The following is an 18,679-nucleotide window of genomic DNA, read 5'->3' on the forward strand; positions in this document are numbered from 1 at the left end:
AACCTATAAAAATTACAAAGAGAACAGGGACAAATGAAAAGAGCTCAAGCTGTCCCAGCAACTTTCAAAGAGGTTAAGACTCCTCAGGTAAAAAAAATATCTCCTTTTGCCTCTGCTCTGACTGCATTCTCCCCTGCTGAGTCCTCCAAATCCCAGAGAAGAAAAGGGGGGGCTTTTTTTGACGGCAAGGAGGTGGCCATTTTTTTCATTCTAGATAACGATCCTTTCTCTTTTCTCTCCCTCCCAGTTATCTCCAGTGCTAAGATTAGAAAGAAAGAGGTGGCAGTCAGAAAGAAACAAGCTCCTAAAGGAGAAAAGGAATTTTATCTGTTTTCCACTTCTTTTCCTAGACATGTATGTGTATTATTAATACTAAATACAAGAGTTTGTTCAGTACATTCTAAGTAGTTAGGATTTTTATTTTCTTTTGTGGAAATCCACTCTCTGAGCAGCTAGGAATGAGGGAGTTTCATTTGTTTGTGTTTAGGGATTAAACTCTCCACAGACGCTCCAGATCCTCAATTAAGTTCTTGCAGGTGTCAGGTGTAGTGTCACTAGAGACTTCCAAATCCTGGCACCCACACAGTCTAGCCATAATTTAGGTTCAAAAACCTCTATAACATCACATGTCACAAGAGAGCGTGTGCTCTGGGCTAGAAGAAAACCTTTTTGCCTCCCTTACCGGCTTGGGCAATATCTTAGACCTCCTCTGTAAAAGTGCACCTCAGGTGGTGACATCTATAAAACTAAGATGTATATTTAGGCAAAAATCTAGTCTAGCATCTACAAAACTAAAGCATACTCTCTTCACAGAGTCTGAAAAGTAAATGTATGAACTAGTCCAGTTCCCCTTAGCTGACTGGCACAAATCCTGGATTAGACAGTAAGAAGAATAGACTTAACTCATGAAAAAGCAAGAAGCCATTCAGGAAATTACAGCACATGAGGAATTAGCTGTAAGAAGAGGAGATGGCAGCATATGTGGGATAGAATGCTGCTGTAAATAGAAATTGGCAAAATAAAGCTTAGAGAGTTGCAAATGATAAAATAGCTTTCTATGATGGTTAAGCAGAGAAGCTGGTTTTGAGTTAACCCTGTTAGGAATAGGTCTGCCATGTAGAACAGAGCTAGCTGACATGATCCTGTGTCACACTCTACAGTTAGCATCGAGTTTCTGTAACCTCTTCCTAATTAAAGTGTTTATAAACAGCAATTTTTCCTCCCCATCTGATGAAGAAACTGATTTTTCTCCACTTCAGATTTTTCTGCACTTCACAAAGCCTGAGAGAAAGTCCACAACAGAGTGAATTTTGGGAGAAGGTCAGTGCTTCTGGAGAAAGAGGGATTGCAAGAAATCATGCTTTGCTGTTTACATTTTGTCCTTCGTTGTAGAGCAGACCATTTTTTTCAGTTCTTTGCCAATATCTCCATCTCTGATCCAGCTCTCAAAATAGTCCTTAACTAACGAGGTGCCTTACAAATCACTCTTAAAACAAGAGATGCACGACAGCTATTGTGGGCCTATGAGATGCATTAGCTCAACCTTTTCTCAGCCATTTTTTCTCCTTTAAATGTAGCTGGAATAAACTTTTTTTATTTCTATTGCTCTGAATTCTCTATCTACAGCCATGACAGTGTTGCCTCTTATTTAGGTGCCCTGGCTAGAGAGCAACGGGCAGTGGAGTGAATCTGACAAATTCACCTACAAACCCTGTGATGTCTTCTTCTCCACCCCTACAGTCAGCACGCAGGTAAGAGACTTTGTTTCTACGATTGGCATCTGCTTCCCCATCTTCAGTCTGTTTCCCTTTCCCTCCCTAAGTTGTTCCTATTCTTATGAAACTGTTTCCTCTAGAATTTAAAAACAAAGAAGAAAAAAGCTAAAAGCCCTATGGCACGATCCTCCTCCTTTCTCGCCATTTTTCTAGTAAGCAACGCCTGCTTCTAAAGAAAGAAGTGTTTGTGTTCAGCCTTTTGCTGTTGTTCCTCTGCCTCTGCTGAGATAGGCTGGGTTGTTCCTTCAGGTGTAGCTTTACTCATTTGCAGAGGGAACAAAACAGTTAGCTACCTTCAAAGGTGCTCAAGATCCATTTCATTTTTTAGGAGCACCTATAGGAAAAGGGAGGATTTTGTTCAATCCCTTTTTCACCAGACCCTGGGGCTGGTGGTGAGACCTTGGGAAGAGACAATTGTCCTTTGGAATAGGGCTTATAAATTAATGTCAGCAGACTAACCCCACCCAGTCCTCTTCATATCTTGGATACTTTTTTTCCTGGCTTGTACTGTAAGCCTTAGGAAGTGTATGGACATATATGTACACAGCCTAAACATGCCTTTGAGTGGAACTGAAAAATGAGGGCCTGCAAAGAGATAAACGCTCAGAGCCTAGAAGACATTTTTTTAAAGCACCAAGATTCTACAACTATTTCTCTATTCAATCCCTTTTGTTAGGTGGGTAGGCTATTATCAGAAAAAAAGGTACACAAAGTCTTCTGCATCCATTACATAAAGGCCACTCATAAATCTTGTTTGGTTCCTTGCTGGCCAATGCCATTATTGCCCTGGTGGTTGTTGACTAGAGGTCTCTGGCAATCTTAAGTGGGAGTAAAATGATGCCCTTCTGCTGTGGGATGGTTTGGCATTGGCTGTGGGGATGTGTCCAAATGAACGTGCAAGCAGCAAATGAAGACTCACACCCACCCCCCCGGCCTACGCATGAACTTAGATCAAGAAGCAAAACTACCCCCAGTTTGTATATAAATAGAACTGTATATAAAATCTAACGCCATTAGCTTACACAAATTGTGTATGCCAATCATTCTACAAATTCTTTCCAAGCAAGCAAATCCTCCATAAATCTAAGAGATAATCAAATACAATGTCTTGCAGTCACTTTACACCTTTGGTGACCATCAAAGCATGCCAGTGCTTTGCCAAAATCCATGACTCTGTTTGCAAACTTTAGCTGCTCCAGAAAGTTTCGGCACCTGATGCAATGTCACTTTTATTAAAACTCCTGCTTGTTTTAGTTCCTCCTTTTAATTTAGCTAGGGTCAAGCCAGGTTTCTAGCCATTGGAGTAAAGCTGCATGTGAAGAACGACCGCTACTGGAATGGTACGTCCTGTATCTTGCCCTTAGCTAGAGAAATTGATACTTCCCAAAGATATGGGGAAGAGGGAAAAGCCATAAACTAATAATTTATTCCTGATATTTAAAATGTTTCAAGGATTAAAGATTATATTCAATATCACAAATTTTTAAGGCAAGGTGAAAATGCAAAATTATTCAAGGCCATTCCTCTCTGAAAACAGCTGTCCCCCAAAACTGATTAATGAGTATAAAGGTCAAGTGTGTTTTATTATTCCTAATAATAGATAAAATAGGTTTTATTTTTATCAATGCCTGCAGTCTGAATGATATCAAAGCACCCAACAAAGTATTTGTCAGACTTTTTGTCTTGGCCTTAAAAAATCCAATTCACTGATGAGAGTAACTGCATCTTTCCACTGGGAAGTTGCAAGGCTGTGTGAAAAGAGGAGCTCCCAGTTTTGCTCCTGAAGAGCAAACCTGCATCACAACTAGCAGTAGACACCAACCCTTTGTCAGTCTCAACACATGAAGGGAGATTTTAAGAGAGCGAAATGCTCCCTAAGGCCGAAGGGACCAAGTCATGGTTCACAAGCTACATCCAGCCATGAAGAGGTTGACCAGCAATCATCAAAGGCACAGGCTGAAATGAACAGCTGAAACTCTTTTCCAGGTTCAGTAGTTTTCCTTTCTGATTCAGAATGAGGAGGTAGCAGTAAGTTTGAAGGGCCAGGCTGCTCTTACTTGGAAAAAACTGAAGATATTTGAGAAACTACACTTAAGTCAACAATTTTGTCTGGGGGTGAGAAGAGGAGCTACTTGTATTAGATCAGGTGGAGAACTCACAGTGCATTTTCTTTGATTTCTGCTACAGCAAGCCAGCTTGTGTCTCCTATTATGCTCATACCACACAGTCTTCTGTAAAAAGAATAAATGCCATCCAGAAAAATCAGTGAGGTTACCTTGTCCCAGCTGCTCTGAAGTTTGTTCCAGGATTTGAGTCCTGCAAGGCTGCTAATGCCAGCCTTAATTTATTCCACTCTATGTCAGAGTTAAGAATACCCCCCTAGTTACTTATCATCAAAAGGGAGAAAGCAGATTTTTTGCATTAGTGCAACCAATGGGATACATAGCACTTTCTGTTTCAAAACTTACCCTGAGTAACTGCACGAAGCCCTCCTGCTGCCCCATATGTCCCTTCTCAACGTTATTTCAAAGACTCATACGTTTCTTTGAAATTCGTCATTTGGGAGTTTCTTATCAACTTTCTTCTTTCTTTCTTTCTTTCTTTTTTTTTTTTTTTTTTTGTAGACATCCCCATTTCCTGCACTTTGTTTAATAGTTTCCCAAGCAGTCTTATATCTGATAGTTTCCTGAAGTGCAGGGAGATAAAATCTATTGCATTTCTGTAGTCTAGCAAAGGGATTCTTCTATCCAGGAGAGGTATGGAGTGAGTTCTACGGCACCTATTTTTAGCCAATATGCTTAATTTTGTCCTATCTTTCCTTCACGTCAGTATCTACCTCTATCATATGAAAAGCTACTTTACATTCCTGCATATTTTTTGGCTTGCAATAACTACATGTGGCTGTTAAGCTCACCTTTTTCCCCACACGTTTTTCTCTTAAGTCAGACCTTACTAACACCATCTCAAGCAATTGATTGCAATCTCTGCCTGCTAAGATGTCCATAATTTTGGCAGTCACAGTTTGGTGTGCCCACCTTGCCCAAGGCTGCTTCAGCATGAGTAGCTGGCTCTGGTGATGAGCTGTCCCCTGCGATGGTGGGGACCCACCCCAGCCCCTGGACCAGTGGTGCACCTACACGGGGATAAGGCATTGCTGACGCAGCTGATCTAGGGAATCACTCATCAGGTCAGCCAGAACACAAAAGTTGTGCAGACGGATGCAGAGAGGTCAGTGAGGCAGGGTGGGGGAAGTTATGCAAAAGTCTGGCTAGACAGTCCCAAAAAAAGAAAAACCATAAGCCCACACCCTCTGTCTGGTGATCCTGATGACTGAACAACAGTGGAAACATGTTTGTTTGCCAAAAAGAAAGCTTCTCTCATCCTTACAAGGAGCTGTCTACATTTGTCTCTGGCTTTGTGGTCCTTTTAAGTGCTTGCATCTCCAGCAACAGGAATGAAAGGCTGGTCAGAATTAATCACTGGAATGAAATTTGAGTTTCCTGCCATCACTCATCCCTTACCTCTTCCTTTCTTGCTGAATAGATAAGGAGGTGGCTCATTCCAGAAGGGTTTGTTTGCTTTATGAGGCATTTCAAGCAGAGCGCCCAAGGCTGTAAGGTTACCCCTGCGGGATGGGGTGTATTGTTCTCGGCAGTCAAGTTCTGATTTGTGCAAGAAGGAAAAAAGTAATTTCTCATGCTGTTTTCCCTCTTGTAAATTGAGCTGGTTAGAGGCATTATTTTTGAAAAAGTTTTGGTGAGACATGGAAAATGTGCTCTGTTCTCTCTGCAATGATTTTTTTCTTCTAACAGCAGCTATTTTGAAATAAATCTGATTATCCTGTTCCTAGTACACGTATTGGCTTATGGCACTTTGAAGTGTTTTATGGTATTTATGTACTGCATGCACGATGTGTTATTTTCTTAAATCCATCATCAATTTTTTTTTTCTTCTGCCCTTCCTGTCAGCTAAACAGAGATAACTGAATGTGGATGTAAATTTTATGGGTGGAGAGGGAAGGAAAAGAGGAGGTGGAGGGGGAAGGAGCAGCAAATTGTTTTGCAAAACGCCTCTGGGCTGGAGCCATGCTTTTGTTTGAAAACATAGATGTATACCCAGTGACTGCTAGTGTTAAAAATAACATAGTGGTAATAATCTATGAGAAGGCCTAAGCTATAGGTCATGTAACTATTAATGAAAAGCTCTTATGGGTCCTAAATGCCCTTTGCAACACATTTGGTTCATGTCTCAATCCACATGGTTTGTGGGATGAGAGAAACCAGCCCACAAAGCCTAATCTGACGATTCTTGTGTGTGCCTCTGTCTCCCCACAAAATTGTCATTAATCCAGTGGTTAGTCCACTGAGAAACAGGAATTGAGGTTAGGTGAGCATTGCTGCCCTGCTAGAGCCGGCCTGGGAGCATGTGGGGCAGGGGGTGGGGGGGTGGCGGGGGGGGTGGTGGGTGGGATGGGAGAGCAACCTGCCTTGGGGAGGGGCAGCCTCCAGTCCCAGGGTCTGGGTTGTGTCCTATAGAAGGAAGCTTTTTGAGGAGATTTTTCCCTTCTAGGCTAGGAATCATGGAAACCCTGCCCACAAAGGAGAAGTGAAACTATTTTTATCGCCGCTTATGCTTGCACTTCCCTGGATTATTCAGATACTGCAATGATGAATGCAGTAACACTTGCAAGTTACTCAGCTACTACGGTGTGGCAAGCTATATGAGGTAATACAGAAATATTTCATTCATTTCCAGGGACCAGCTCGCTGGCCCTTTTCCAGCAGTGCTGTAAACTTGTAAAACTGATGGATCAGTTTCCCAAGGGTCTTTATTACTGAGACTTCTGACTTCTCAGCAACTGGAACAGCCTTGTAAACTATTCAGACCATGCAAGATGCTTAAAATAAGCTTACAATTAGTGTTCCCTGGGGTTTTGTGCTAGGCTTCTTTTCCCAAAGACTCTTTTCTGTCATATTTATCACAGGACAATTGGATGTGACTTTCTTGTGGCTTATCTCAACAGAAAAAGGGCACTTTTGGATGAAATTAAGTGCTACCGCTCTCTTCCTCAAAGGAAAAATCACTGCAATGTGTGAATTATGTCTCAGGTAGGTCTGACAAATCCCAGCCTTTGGGATGATTTGGATCTGGTTCCAATGGGGCTTAGCATAAATATGTGTATCATGAGTCTCAAACATAGTTCTGCACGTGAATTAAACTCTACAAAACACTGTTAATTTTACTTTTGTCATTTAAAATCCAAACCAGTGCATGCCTCATAAGTCTCTCTCAGCTGTTCTGCTTTGCTGTCCCTATCCTGTGTTTTCAGGCAACTGGTTCCTGAGTGAAGCGGTCTTCTGTTTGCCGATGTGTGGCTTACAGACCAGGTACATCATCATTACATGTGATACAGGATTAATTTTATTTTTTTTTTATAAAAGGTTGTCTTTAGAGCAATTATGGTTTTGAAAGTTGAGACAATATTTAGACATATAATATGTATATAACATGATGCTATACTGATTTTTTTATTTTTTTATTTTATTTTTTTACCCACAAAGGGGAAAAAAGAACATTGCCCGTGTATGCTTCTGGAAGATAAAAGCTATGCCCTTCCCCTTCAGTTTCAGGCAAATAAAAATAAAATGGGAGCAGAAGAACCACTTTGTTCCCCAGCCCTGCCCCCTGGGTGTATAAATAGCAGGCGTCCCTGCGGCCGGGTGGCTGCTGGAGTGCCTCTCATTCCAGAGATCTTTGGCCACCCCCTTATCAAAACAGAAAGGCTGACTTCACTCCCGCTCTCCCCTGATTGATTTCATGTTGGAAACAGGTAACATGACAGCTTCCATTGTCCTTGAATTAGCCACCTACTTCCAGAGGTCAGACAAACAGGCCGGAGGTCCAGAAACTCACTTCAGCTAATTGCTGCCAAAATTCTTTCTCCACAAAATAAGCAGGGGCTGGAGCAGTCCTGGGTGACAAATGTTCTCTGGAGAGATGGGCAGAAACCATCCCAGGCAGGCTAACAAGGGGTATCGAGCTACAGGGCTGGAGAAGAGGTGAAATGCGAGACAAAGCCCAGTGCCAATTTTAAACTTAGGACCTGGAGCCACAGAAAGTTTCTACTTGATTTTATCAGGCTTTGAATTTTCGGTCAAGTTGATGGTGGAGCTGAGCAGTAGCATTAGGACAGGGCTGTCTGATTCGATCCTGGTGCTCAGGAGGCTCGGTTTTACACCGGGCACTGGCATGGCCCTTTATTTGCTGAAAGTTTTCTACAGGCATCAACATTCCCTGCTGGCTTTCTGCTTTTGTATTTTTAGAAATAACACAAGTTTAGAGGCAATGGGTGGTGGCTAACTAAAACTTTTCACTCTTTGCCCTCCCATTTTCACTTCATACACACACACCCCCCCTTCCACCAGCTTTCTAGCTGTTGCTTTCATTAGTCTCTAATATATGTTTCTATCATGTAGCACAGGCACCACAGCTACTGCTGTGCACCCCGGGTCACGCACTCCACATGTACACCATGCCAAAGGTGATTGATGCCACCCTCCCGTCACTGTCATATTTTCTTTAAAATGAAAACTCAGAGAATGAGAGGGTTCTATCACTGTGCTTTGCAGGGTTGTCCTCATCCGAAGAGAAGGAAAGTGCAGGCCTGTGCCCAGCTAATACTTTGCAGACACTTCATGATCCTCCAAAGTACTGTCAGCTCCTGTTTATCCTTAGATTGATTAATCTGGCTAAACATCCCACCTGTAGCTGCACAGATGCTGTGGAATGCAAAGGCGGCACGTAAAGCCAATTGCATTAGGTCCTGCTTCACTTGTGGTGTTTGTATATTGTCCAGCCTCTACAGGAACTGGCTGATATGTTTTTCTTGGGTGGCTATATAAATAAGCTCTCAGAGAATAACCCAGATATCCAAAGTTTTGATTTACCCATGTTAGGCCACCACCTTGTCATGTGAAACATGGATGAAAGATACTTGCCTCTCAATAACAGCTTTTTCTTTCCTTTCCTCTTTCCTTAATCTGTGTAAAAGAGTTTCTTACCCTTGCTTTAACAGCCTAAAACAAACTCTAAAATTCTATATTTCCCATCTTTCTTTTGTTCCCTGTCTTCTTTTGAAACAAATGAGGCTCTGAGCAACCTGATTTAGCTCAAGATGTCCTTGCTCTTTTGCGGGGAGGTTGGGCTAAATGACCTTTCAAGATCTTTTCCAACCCAAACCATTCTGTGATTCTATGACACTAATAAGTTTTCTGCTTCTGCTGCCTTGCCAACATTGGCATGAAAGCATTTTGTGTCTATGACATTGTGAAATGTCTCTGTATTTTAATATTGGCTTGCTCTGTTTCCTTCTTCAGTCAGACATCTGAGTGACCTTTGACTCCTTCTAGCTCTGGTCTGAATATCTCTACAGATGGTGCTTGTGACACTTCTGCACTTTCCTCCCAGCGTGGCTTCTAGGGCTTTTCAAGGGCAGCTCATGTCAGACTGACCTCACAGCTTCCTTTGTCAATGCAATTATAAACAAAAGGAATGTGTCAGATCCCATTTGTCTAGGTTTTAGGACAGCATCTGATGTCCTGCTCCCATCCTCATGCTGGAGCCACGGTTTTTACGCAAGGTGAGCAGGAAGAGCGCAGCAGGTAATACTACAACAAGAAGTACCAGGCAGAAAGGTAGTTAATGAAGTTTATATACTTAAATATATATAATTATATAAATATATGGTTATAAAATTCAAAGTCCTTGTAATTATTCCTGCTTAATGTTTTCATCAGTAAACTAGGCACAAAAACTACAAGTTTGCTGATGGCATTTGTGGATGACAGAAAGCTGGGAGGCACAATTAGGAGGCAGCAAGATCTGAAAAGTACTATGGGAAGAACAAAAATGCAATCAAGTTAAATTCAGCAATCAAGTTAAACGACAAAAGCTCACATACAGAGATTACTTGTCAGCAAGCTGAAAATGGAGGAAAAGTAGAAGAAAATAAATCAACTGAGCAACTCTCTGGTACGTCTGGAGCACTGATGTGATGTTCCTTGGAGAAGAAAGAAATGTCATTCTGGGACATGTGAAACGAGATGTTTCCAGTGGAAACACTACATCCATTACAGAAGATGACATTGGTAAAGTGTCCTCAGGACGCTGTGTTTTGATGTCTCATGTCCAAGAAAAATACAAATCTGAACAGGTGTAAAGAAAGGCTACTGAGATCACCAGGAATGCCGTGATCTTTCCTTACAAATGGAGGCAAGGCAAGCTCAACTTGTTCAGCCCAGGAAAATGAAGGTTGACAGGGGATATGATTTCCATCTAAAAATACCCAGGAGTGAAGCAGCGGTGAAGGGGAATAACTATTTAAACTTGTCTGTGACTAAACTTAGTCTGGAAATAAGAAGCAGGTTGCTGGCCATTAAAACAAACAGAGGCAAGAACAGCCTTTGGATGGGAACAGCTGGGACCAGAAAAGCACAAGTGCTTTTAAGATGTAAATTCAATTGGGAAGAAAAGCTATAGCACCCTGGGGAGGGAAAGGCTGAGGCTTGGGTTCTGTGACACTTCATGTTTGTGTGACTCCTGGATCCACCCAGGGAGCGCATGGAGAGGTGACAGTTTCTGATTGCCAGCTAGGGATGTGGGATGCTCTTAGTTGCCTATGGTCCTTTTTGTTCCTCCTGCTTGTCTTCATTTATGTATGGTGTTTCAGCCAAAAATACTGGCACAATGCAGGTTTCATTTTTCTGCCGTTGACACCCAGCTGTGTCTATGTGGCAGCCAACCTTGCAAAGCCAACAAGGAACAGGTGTTTTCATAAATAAATCATTGTAACATAATGCACAGGTAAATATGCCACTGTTGTGTGCAAATTTTGTCCAAATTTTTAAAGTGTATAAATATTCTCTGGTGGTTTGGGGTTTTTTTTTCTCCCCATTCTCCTCTGTCAGTAAAGATTAGAAGTATTTTATTTACTATGGGAATAACTGTTAGCTGCTTTATTATTTTTTGTGGGCAGCAGCTAAAATAAGATTTCCTTGATGTTTTCTCAGATCTTACTGCTCTCATGGTTGATTTATTTTGTTTTATTTTTTTTTCCCCAGAGAAATATAGCTCTAGGGGTGGTTACAAAGACCTGGAGCAGTTTCTCTGCAGCAGAGATTTTTGTATGGATTTACCTAAACAGTTACAAAATCCAGGTCAGTTAAGTCAGCACAACAGGAAAGGTATGTTCTTTTCTTTTTTCCCCTTAGTTTATTTCCCGACACTTGCACATGTCTTGCACTTGTTAGACCTGCTGATGCACCAGGATTTCACTGGTTGGACTATGTTCCTTTTTGTACCAGTTCAGTCACTTGAACTGGCTGAAGTGCTTTGACTTGCTGAAGGTGACATGGGGTTGTGGTGGCTGAGCCTCAAACAGCATCTACCGAGTGCCCATGCCTGAACTGCAGAAAGACCTGCCTTGTGAAAAGGCTGTGTGAATTGGCCGTGCTGGTGTGAATTAGTGGTGCCAGTAGGAATAACACCGGGCAGCTGCCTGCTCCCTTCCTGCGATGTCTGTCCAAGCCTGTGTGCCAGGCTGTTCCCAACCTGCCAGGCAAAGCACTCTTCGTGCCACAGCTTGCACCTGCTCCCTCCCTACTAAGACAAGATATTACATAAAAGATTATAGGTGAAGCTGCACCTCTTCTCCCATGACATGAATTAGCATAAATAACCACAAGGGTTGCTCTGGAAGTTTGGCTGTGTACCTGCCAATCCCTACTTAATTGGTGTTCCGGGTATATGTCAAACGTAACTCAAAGACATCACTCAGCAAGCCCCTCCTGCGCAGCTGATGGACTGTAATTAAACCACACCAAGCCACAGATTTCTGCATTAACTGCTCCCTGCCATTAAGGAAAAATAAATTTAAGCAGGCAGCTCACTTCAAGAAGCAAGAGCGTGGATGATTGAAGGCGTTACTCCTGTAACGTGCTTGGCTCTGTCAAGAATGGTAAATGTGAAGTCTGATTTTTATTTTATTTATTTTTTTTTAGTATTTTCTTCCCGTGCATCACTGTGGTTGAAGAAGCAGAGGGGGCTGTGTTAGCTTGGGCTAGGGTAATCCGGTAGTTAGGAGCTGCACAGGAATTTGGAAGAACTGGTTTCAATTCTTTGACAGTTCCTTGCACGTATAAATGTTTATTGCCTCTGGTCACCATCTGTAAAATGGGGCTAATGCTTCACAGCAGGGCTGAGGATGAAGCTGTCCAGGCTATGATGTACTGAGAAGCTTCAGATTGGATTCAGTCCCTAAAACGGGCCATATTTAACATGATAAGTATGTAACCTGGAGTTCCTCAAAAGGCATGTTGTGTTCCCTGGAATTCAAAGATTTAGTAGCTGTTTCATTGATTTGGACTCGCAGGGAGGAAATGTTTAACCTGTAGCACGGGCTGTGGCCTCCACATAGGTGGTCCTGCTTGTACCTGAGAAGTAGGGAACGAACCAGATTTGCCTAGCTTACAGCTTCTTGATGAACGACCAGGGTCTGGATGCATCTACTCAGTTGCTACAAAGGAGTCCAGTAATAGCATACATTTATTTCCTTTTTTTAATACCATTTACCAAGATTCTGGGGACCATAATAAATAAGGAGTATTTTAATGGTAAATATTACTTTTTCTTTAAAAAGAAAAGCACCAATAGAGAAAAATTAAAGAAGGCTTGATAAGTTAAAATAAAGAAGAAATCAGAATACAAAAAAAGACCATAAACCCATTTATGACATTAAGAGCTTTAATGGCTAACTAGCTAAAATGGGAAGCCCAACACTCTTAACGTTTCAGCTGGAAGAAAGCCAGGGTCTTAAACAGTGGCCTGACCACCGACATGGTGGGTGAACTGCAGGCAGAGAGGGCAACAGCTACAGAAGCAGTAATGCAAGAAAACACACCCTGTGGAAAAAACAGGCTGATGAGAAGTGAAGATGGGCAGCACAGCTGGAGGAAGAACAGGGCTCTAAGCACCAAAAAAAAAAAAGAGGTGACAAGTAAGAGTAAACTTGACTATGGGGCTTTTTTGGTGACAAAGCTGACCCAAAGTGAATTGGGTGGGTGTATCTGCTCAGCTGGCTGGATCCTGACCCCTGGCGAGCCACTCTGCCCCACCGCTGACTCCTCCTGTGCAAGGAAGTCTTTCAGCTAACTGGAGTTATTGTGGTGGACAGGATGTATGACAGAGGATGTAATTCAGCACTGGGTATCTTTCCAAACCAGGGACGGAAAAAAACCCCAACAAAACAAACCAACAACAAACAAAAAAGCAACCCAAACCACAAAACAATAAACAGAAAAATGAAAGTGCTCCTGCAATACCTGTTCGAGGTAATCTGGGCTTCCAGCTTGCTGTGTCAAAAGCTGCCTGCAGCCCCTGCTTCTCAGAGACGCTTAGAACATACCTGATTTATTTCATTGTTTGGCCAGAGAGCTATTTTGGAAGTGGAAATAAACTTTTAGGCTATAGATTATAATCACATTAACCTTTTTACAGAGATGCTTACTTTAGGCTGAATTCCAGCTATATGCTGACTGTAAGTATTTGCATTAGCTTTTAGTCTGGTAGAAAAGCAAAAGTGAAAGTAACCACTAAAAGCACAGCTTGCAGCTCAGTGCCTTAGCACACAGAAAGCTGATGTTAGATTAACTGCTGCTTAATTGAGAATCATTTTACTGAGCATTGTTAATCTGTTCATAATTTATGGGCTGCTTTTTCCATTTAGGAGTGCCTTTTTCTACTTCAGGACCGCAGGTGATATTCTCTGTCAGAGTTTTGCAGTGCCCATTATCTGGCACCTAAGGCATTTCATTAGCATTTAAACAAGTTTTAAGTGCCTGAGTAATTTTGAGATAGGCTGTATCTGCATGGCTAGCTGACTACTGCATTTAATTAATTTCCAGACTTCTTCCTTCCTTGTTCTGAGGGAAAAATGCAAGCTCTGTCAAAAATGCAGTGGTGGTAGGAAAAACAGACAGGCCACAGTTCTGGCTGCTGCTGAGATTTCTTGCTCAGTTTACTATCTCTTATTTCACTATTCAGCTCTACTGAAAAGCTTTTTCTGGAAGAGGAGAATATCTGAAAAGTGACCAAGAATGGAGAGATCTCCAACTAGTGAGTTGCCTTTAACTCTGTGCTCTGTCTCTGGAGGCAAAGGAAAAATAGATTCATTTGTCATGAACGGATCACTCCACAGAAAAGCGAAGACAAGCCTGCCAGCCTTGATCTAGGAGTGGCACTGGCCTGAGTGCAAGGGGCAGGCATGGTGTGGAGCACGTGCAGACTGGCCAAGGGTGAAACCTGCTGCAATGCCTATCAGCAAAAGTCTCCCTGCAAGTTCTCCTTCAGTCCTGATGAATTAATGCAACGCAGTGTCGAGGTGCTGCATATGTAGGTAGCTTGGGCAAGCTCCTCCTTGAACAAGAAAAGCTGAAGGCTTTTGGAGAACTGAAATGGAAAAAGATGTTTTTCCTTAATGTGATTTAGTGCAAAATCAAGCAGGACCACTGGCTGTGTGCTCTGGTGAGCTGAGAGCAGATCGCTACCCAAGCAGTCAACACAGGAACGCGCCGACCTTGGAGATGTCACATGAGTCACGTTGGGGAGTGGGGTCCTGATGCTTTTTCTGCTCTATTAAATAAAACAGCATGGGAGTGACCTAAAGCCCTTGTGGCACAATGAAAAATCCCTGTGTTGGGGAATTTTTAGTTCCTTGGATTAAAATCATGTGAGAAAGTCTGTGTGTGTAATGGGGATTTTCAGTTTTGCTTGATTAGAGATACTTAATAGGAAAAGAGCAGCGTAAAGAAGACAGATTTCCAGAAGAGTGGTTTGGCTACATTAGTGCGGGGTTTAGATGCTTTTGTTTTTTTGTCAGGTGGTTTGAGATGCATTTGTCCTAGTCAGGACAACTGAGAAGGCGCACACAGCTCGGCAGGACAATGTTAAAACACCCCTGTTCAGGTTCACTTATCTAGGGCTGTGGGGATGGGACAGGCCCTGGTTTTATGCACGCCCAGGCACCTGGGGCTGGGGTCTCCTGCCACAGCATCCAGCCCAGGGGCTCCCTGTCAGGGTGGGCGGTGTAGGTGTGGGGACAGCAGGGCCAAGCACCGGCTCTGGGCTGTGCAGGTGACAACCAAAGCAAGGGACAGTACCTCCCTCTTAAATGGGACCATCCATGATAAGGACCTTGCATTGTGTCGGCTGGTGATGAGGAACAATTTAAAGCGATCTTCAGCACCACAATAAACCCATGCTTGAAGAGGGGATTGAAGTCCTTCGAACTGTAGTGCTAAGGTGCTGTTAACTAGATGCACATTTCTTTCACAGCCGTTTTTACTTGTAAGGACATTTGACACAGGTGAGGTGTGGCAGGACCCTGTGCTGTGAGGGGCAGCGCGATGTCACCCAGGTGCGGCCGCCCCGCTTTGCCCCGTTGCTCCCTGCCGGGTGGCAGCTCCCGCAGCCCTGCCCGCCTGGGAGTGGGGACCGTGTGGGCTCTGGACCCACAGCCCCGGGGGAACCAGCACCCGCTCGCAGGTAACGCATCACCTAACGTCGTCTGGTTGAGCATCACCTCAGAACAAGTGTGATTTCTTGCACCCGCTCCTAGGGAGTGGCTGTGCCAGAAGCCTCCCTGCCCTCCTGGCTGGCGGACTCCTTCTATTTTCTGAGCCGAATTTATTCACAGCCATTTGTCCTCCTGCCAGCATCGCCTTTCAGCTTGAACCAACAGCTCTTCTGCCCCGCTGCTGTCCCCCACTTCGATGTACTCCGGGAAGCAAGAACAGCCCCGTCACCCCTCGCGTTACCACGCTGAGCAAACCGAACTCCCCCTTTCCGTCGGGTCCCCTGCCGCTGCAGCTGTCGCAGCCTACCTGGGGCTGTGCTAAGGGGATTGTACATTAAACACGGGGGGGGAGGGGGGGCGCTTTGGGGGGCTGCTCCCCCCTCCCCGTGCCCTCAGGCCGGGGGCTTGGCGCGGCACGGGGAGACCCAGCACCCCCTCCCCGCTCGCCACCGCGTTCCACAGGTGCGCCTTCAGTTCTATGTGCGTAAAGCAAAAGGGGGACCAAGTGTGCGCGTCCCTATTTAAAAAAAAAATATTAAAAAAAAATATTAAATATCGGGACCGCCCGGGGACGGTGCTTTTGAGCCTTTCCAGCCCCTGCTCCTCTGCACACCGCCGCCCCGTCCCGGCGCTGCCGGGCAGGGCCGTGCCGTGCCGTGCCGTGCCGTGCCGTGCCGGGGGAGGAGCGGCGGGGGACGGAAGTGAAAACAAGACCGGGGGGACGGAGCCGCCGCCTGCAGTCGCGCCGCGGGTGCCCTCGCCTCTCCGCGCCTGCACCGCGCCGCCGGGTGAGTGCCGGCCCGGCCGCGGTGGGGCGGGCGGGCAAAAAAAAAAGGGAAAAAAGGGGGCAGCGAGCAAAAAGTCCGCAGGTTGGACGGCGTTTTAAAGTTTTAATTTATTTTTTCTTTTCTTTCTTTTTTTTTTTTTTTCTTCGAAGCGTTGCGTGCGGTTTGCCACGGGCTGGAGAGCGCCCGGCTGGGGCTGCCGGTGGGGCGCGAGTGTCGCGGGGGCAGCGCCTGGCAGCGCTCATGGGGTGCCTTGTCCTGGGCTGCGGGGCACCTGCGGGGCTCCTTGCCCTGGGCCGAGTGTGCAGGGGTGCGGGGGGCTGCTCGGGCACGGGGCTCTGGAGTGCCTCGGTCCCCAGGCTCGGTGGCACCCGTGGGGCTGCGCTCCGGGCTGCCTGCGGGGCTCCGTGGGGCTGCGGGGGTGCCGTGGGCAGAGACCCAGCGCGCTGCGGGGCTGTCTGCTCCCCCGGCCTGCGACAGCCGTGGGGCTGCTCGTGCCGGGGCACTTGGAGGGCTCTGGCGGGGGAGCTGGGCGAAGGGGGAGCCGCCGGGCGCGGGGGGCTTGTGCTGGCGCGGCCACCCTTCCCTGGGCGGGGGGTCACCCGCTGGCCGCCCCCCGGCACGTCCCCCCTTCCCGGGGCGGGGGGGCTCCCTGGCCGGCCCGGCGGGCAGCGGTGAAGGCGAGCGTGTCAGCCTGGATTTTGAAATCCCCCTTTCCAGCGGTAGATCCACCAAGCGTTTGATCATCTAAATGAAAATTGCACAATTTCACCCTTAGCTGGTTTGTTTGCGCAATGCTCTCCCCACGTGAAACGGGGCTGGTGGGTGCGATACTTTCAGCTGTTGCTGTAGCGTGTTTTAAGGAATTTGTTAAATGAAACTTCGAACGGACCTCCTTTGTCTGCCGTTTCTTCCCGGTGTGTCTGTAAGGCTGGAGATGCAGACATGGCAGAGTCGAGGGGTGAGAAGGGAAAGATGAGTGATGCTGAGCGTGATGCATGGCATTTCAGCATGCAGGCTCTCCCCCCCCTCTCCCCCTAGTTGCTATAAGTGAAAAAGAACAGTATCCTTTTCTAATATCATTGTATCTTTTCCTAGGTCTGTGATTGTAACTAGCTGTTACTTTGTTTAAATAACAAACAAATATACCAGTCCTTCAGTTTCAGCGGGCAGGTAAAGCCTGTGCTGATGACCTGCATGTGTGCTGGTCACTAGATGTGGCTTGCTTTTCTGCAGTCTCTAATTTATAGGGACCTGTCACTGAGGTGGATTTCATTTAGAGGGAATGAAAAAAAAATCATATTTTCATATGAAAATAAATCTGTGACTAAATAAACCCCTCTCCTTCTAAAGGAATTTGGTGCACGGAGCAACTCACGCTTCTTGCTTTAGTGGTGAGCCACCCCACTAAGAGTCCTAGCTCAAAATTGGTGGAGGCTTTTTGTTACTTTTCTTACTCAGCCACATAGAAGCCCAGTGGTGTGTGTTTCCCCCTCTGTACATTGGTGCTCGTTGAGACTTTTAAGGAAGGATTGAATCGGCACTTGGGGTCAGAGCTGCCCCACTGCTGGATGCCAAGAGGCAGGGGCATGTCAGGAACTGCGCAGGTACCCAGGCACCTCTGCTACCAGCTCTGAATTTTGCTTCCTAATACATATCCTGTTCTGCCCAATGCCAGCAGCCCCATTCTGGTTACCTGAGTAGCTGTCGGTGTGCATAACGTTTACCATTTGGTTTAGAAAGAAGTCTGAGAGCAGTGGATCTCTGTGGTTCTGGGAGGTGAACCCAGAAACTTGTGTTACCAAGTGGGGAGTGACATGATGTGTCCATCCCTGCACCGGTGGGGGCTGTGTGGCAGCCCTGCTGCAGTGGTCCGTGAGGGCAGGCTGCACTTACAAAAATCCCCCGTGACCAAAAAAATAACACAGTCCCCCTGCAGTGTATGAACAGCTCAAACCGGGCTTTGCAGAGCTCGGTGAGATTTGCAGCCCATTTGCTTCTGCTTGACTAAAGGTCCACCTTAAATGTCCCTATAGAGTATGGAATCTGCCTGTGTCCCGGTGTAGTCTTACAGCAGCCCTGGTGTGCTCCTGCCTGGCTTCTACCATACAAAAATAGATGGCACCCACTACCTAAGATGTCATTGTAACGTTGCTTATCTGAGGTGAAACTGAAGCCTTTACCTTTGACGCTGAACGGCGATTCGGTGCCTGGGTTGCCTTTTAAAGGTAATTTGTTACCCATACGTGTGGGGAGGGAGATGCTTGGGTTTTGCTCCCTCGACATTGAGTTGTGGCCGTGGGTATTTTTCATTAGTTCACAGCTTTTATTTGAGGGTTGATTTTAATATCTGTTTTGTCTGTAGCATCGTTCTGCCACTATGAAGCTATGCTATAAAAATAAAAATGTTCCAGAGACTTTATTTTCTTCTGATTAACTTCAAAGCTGTGATGTTTTGACATCGTTTTGAAACTGTGGAGACATAATGT

General features: G+C 45.2%; 1 protein-coding gene and 1 long non-coding RNA gene across 7 annotated transcripts in view; both read left to right on the forward strand.

Annotated features, from left to right (window-relative positions):
* Positions 1 to 332: 332 nt before the first annotated feature.
* Positions 333 to 10,730, forward strand: LOC119144339. Its single transcript, XR_005103078.1, has 4 exons — positions 333 to 1,320; positions 1,653 to 1,751; positions 6,345 to 6,500; positions 6,760 to 10,730. It is a non-coding gene; the product is annotated as an uncharacterized LOC119144339 (long non-coding RNA).
* A 5,332-nt stretch (positions 10,731 to 16,062) lies between these two features.
* PDLIM5 (PDZ and LIM domain 5) overlaps positions 16,063 to 18,679 on the forward strand; it is a 132,948-nt gene continuing 130,331 nt past the window's right edge. For 2 of the 6 annotated variants that reach the window (XM_037379611.1, XM_037379620.1), the window contains exon 1: positions 16,063 to 16,193. The gene's annotated coding sequence lies outside the window, so the exon portion shown is untranslated. Of the gene's footprint in view, positions 16,194 to 18,255; positions 18,419 to 18,679 lie in introns of those variants that run through there. The other 4 variants (XM_037379591.1, XM_037379581.1, XM_037379600.1 and 1 more) reach the window with 3 other exon arrangements.

Source organism: Falco rusticolus, chromosome 1 (genome assembly GCF_015220075.1).
Source record: "Falco rusticolus isolate bFalRus1 chromosome 1, bFalRus1.pri, whole genome shotgun sequence".
NCBI classification, from domain to species: Eukaryota; Metazoa; Chordata; class Aves; order Falconiformes; family Falconidae; genus Falco; species Falco rusticolus.